This window comes from Camelus ferus, chromosome 3 (genome assembly GCF_009834535.1).
Source record: "Camelus ferus isolate YT-003-E chromosome 3, BCGSAC_Cfer_1.0, whole genome shotgun sequence".
NCBI lineage: Eukaryota > Metazoa > Chordata > Mammalia > Artiodactyla > Camelidae > Camelus > Camelus ferus.
This window is the reverse complement of record NC_045698.1, coordinates 77,866,200-77,869,406: the sequence shown is the minus strand read 5'-3', so window position 1 is coordinate 77,869,406 and position 3,207 is coordinate 77,866,200. Positions and strand designations below refer to the sequence as shown.

Sequence of the window (3,207 nt, the reverse complement as noted above, 5' to 3'; positions counted from 1 at the left end):
AACTACTCTTTTACCAATTTCTCTGGGAATTCTATTTTAATCTTTTTTCATGGAGACCTCAAAGGTGCTCTAGTAAACAGGTAAATACAGATTTTAAATCTGCTGCTTTAAAATGGATAGGCGTGCGAGGATCAGATAAGGCCACAAGATTTAGGGGAAAGAGTCAGTGCAAGCAGGAAAGGCCTGAGGACTGTAGCATGATAAACAGCTTGAGCAGAATGTGAGCACAAGTAGCTGATGAAATTTTAAAAAAAGGAGGAGAAGGAGAGAGTGCTAACATCTTGGTTGCATGCCCGACTGATAGGGAACCATGAGCCGTATCAAACAATGTTACCACGTATTTATAGCTTGCCTATCTGTGCTACCATATAAATAAAATAGTTGTGTTTTGCTGTATTTCAATATTTATTATATCCAATTCCCTTTTTTTTTCCCATTAAAAATAGTGTTTGTCCGCTAAATGGCCTGACCATGGTATGTGCTAAAAAGGCATTTAGGATACATAGAGAACACAGGGAATGTGAAAGGAAAGGGAGCTCCTATACAGACAAGTGTGCCTGAAGCACAGACGTGCAGCTTAGAGAATAATTACAAAGTCCATAACCACAGTGCCATCATCTTCCCAGGTCAAGGACTTGAACTTCGCCAGGACCAGAAGTTCCCTCCATGTCCTTCTTCATTACCACCACATTCACTCCCCTGAGCTCAGGAAGATACTATCTTAGATTCTTTTAAAAGCTTTATAGTTTTGCCTTTTCCATTTAGGATTATAATCACTGCTGAACAGATTTTTGTGTATGAGATGAGGTACAGATCCAACCTTTTTTTTTCCCTTCCTTCCTTGCTTGGATACTCAATTGTCCCATGTTCACCATTTATTAAAAAGACTATCTCCAGTGTGCTGCAGATATCAACTACCTGTCTCTAGGCCCTGAATTTATATCCTGTTTTAAAGAGACACTTTAAAAGTTCATTAACTTAAGCCCCTGACTGCTCTAGTTCTCCGTTATTGAGCCTGTCCTATGTCTGAGTCTCTCTCTCTCTCAACCAGCCAATCTTCAGTTAGTCTCCATAATAACCCTATTGGGATGCTCTGTTATCCTGAGGTGGTTCAGAGGTTAAGTGACTTGCCCAAGGTTGCCCATCCAGTTAGTTACAAAGCCAGCATTCCAAAGTCTGCAATGCATTCTAGTCTGAAGCCCAAAACACCTTCCACAGTCATGGCCAGCGATCTTGTCTCTGACCATTTCAACCAGTCTTTAAGGCATCCTGCCTAAAACCTTCCTTCCCTGGCCCATCCTGCCATCCTAAACACAAAGCTTGCTGTGTCTGTCTGTCTGGAGACGTGTCTGCAGATTGGGTTGGAATTCTTTGCCTATTTAAAGAATCAAATATCAGTCAGCCACTCAGGCAGCCCAAGCCTCAGGCTCTCTGCCCTGTGCTCTTGCCAAGTGATCTTGGCTAGGTCTGGGGTTTTCCCAAAAGGGCTTGATACTTGACACTCACTCTTCAGCATAATTTTCAACCTGAGATGCTTTCCTGAGCTCATACAGGTAGTTGACTGTGAAGCTTTCCCTTTGTGTGCAAAGAATGTTTCGTCATCAGCCCAGATTTACTCTTCTCAAAGGTATCAGTGAGGGATGCAGCCTGTGGGAACAGGAGAGCTGATTGGAGGACTGGAAATGGGTCCTTGCATTGACGTACATGTCTTGGGTTGCCAAGCAAGGCTGTATTTTCAAAAGGGATAATTATCCAAGGTCGGTTTCAGAGCTGAAATCTGGTTTATCAGACAGAAAGGGTTAGGGGTAATGCTATTCACAATGAATTTGCTAAATCCTTGATCATGAAATATTCTCAGAATGTTGGCAATCACTTCTGGGTAACCCCACTTACACAATAGTTCCCAAAGCTGCCAGACACACTGGTATGAAATGCTTAAGTAAGGTCAACAAACAATGTGGGAGTTCACTGCCTTTCTCTGAAATAACTTACTCTGAATATGAAAAATTTGGATACTCTCTCCTGCTACGAGAACACACGTCAGAGCATGGATGCTGATCCCTTGTCCCGTCCCTGTGGCATTGCCATAGCTTAACACAGCCCCTGTGAGGTTGCGTGAGGGATGGCTACAACATACAGCTTTGTTGTTTAAATGCTTTACACTTCTTTTTCCTAAGGCTCCTCATTTGAGATATGGTGGCTGAAGCATTTTGGAAAGAATAGTTCAGGTTTCATCAGAGCCTATTCCAGGCCTGGTGGCCCCTCGCCACACATCTTTAGGTTTCCTGACAACCTGTCAACAACAAGATGACTTAGCTCTTAGCACAGGTGGTGACTTCTGCTGGGAAATGAGGTAGACAATGCAAGGCTACTGCTTGGATGTGCAGTGACTTTTCCTTTTTTTTTTCTTCCCTTTTATGAGGGGGAGAGGGCGGTAATTAGGTTTATTTATTATTTTTTTTAAATGGAGGTACTGGGGATTGAACCCAGGACCTCCTGCATACTGAGCATGCACTCTACCACTGAGCTATACCCCCCATCCCCCCAACTCCTTTTTTAAAGTTAAGACTCAGAAAGATCCTAGTTTTCTCGAGGCATGGAATGTACCTACACTTACTGACCTTTTGTGCTACCAGATTCTTCATTAGCAGTCTGTAACATGAGGATGCTTGTGATACATCTCTTTTCACCCTCCACATTTAAGAATATTTGTTTCATCAGCAGCTGTCACTACTATCTGCTTGGGCTCAAAGAATGATCTCAGATGATTATGTAAGTACTGGATGTATCTCTAAGAAGGAATGATATAGACCACCTCATGGCAAAACCCTAAACTGCAGTGAGGCCTCCTCTTCAAAATAGCTTCAAGCTAAGTGTTTATTTCAGAATCTCCTGGCACTAGAGAAAGCTAGAGAATAAGGAAAGAATTTTCAGTCAATTTAACGTGTTCTTAACTAGTCCAACTAGTTTCAGGCAAAGATCTTTCTCAAAGTCTGAATTTTTGCTGTGAGTCCCCAAAATTGTAGACACAGATTGGTTCACAGTAAATAGGGCTCAGGAAAATCAGTGAAAACCAGTAATATTATCTTTTGGAAGTGATCTTCAATATATAGTGTCTACATTTATAGAGGCAGCAAGAAACTGGCATTGGTTAGAAAATCTCAGAGAATGCAAGTTATAGACAGACAGCTGCTAAGGTGCTCCTCT

The 3,207-nt window shown here is 42.0% G+C and overlaps 1 non-coding gene across 1 annotated transcript; it reads right to left on the bottom strand.

The window, feature by feature from the left end:
• Positions 1-2,465: 2,465 nt before the first annotated feature.
• On the bottom strand, positions 2,466-2,537 carry TRNAT-AGU. The gene has a single exon. It is a non-coding gene; the product is annotated as a tRNA-Thr (tRNA).
• Between the last annotated feature and the right edge of the window lie 670 nt (positions 2,538-3,207).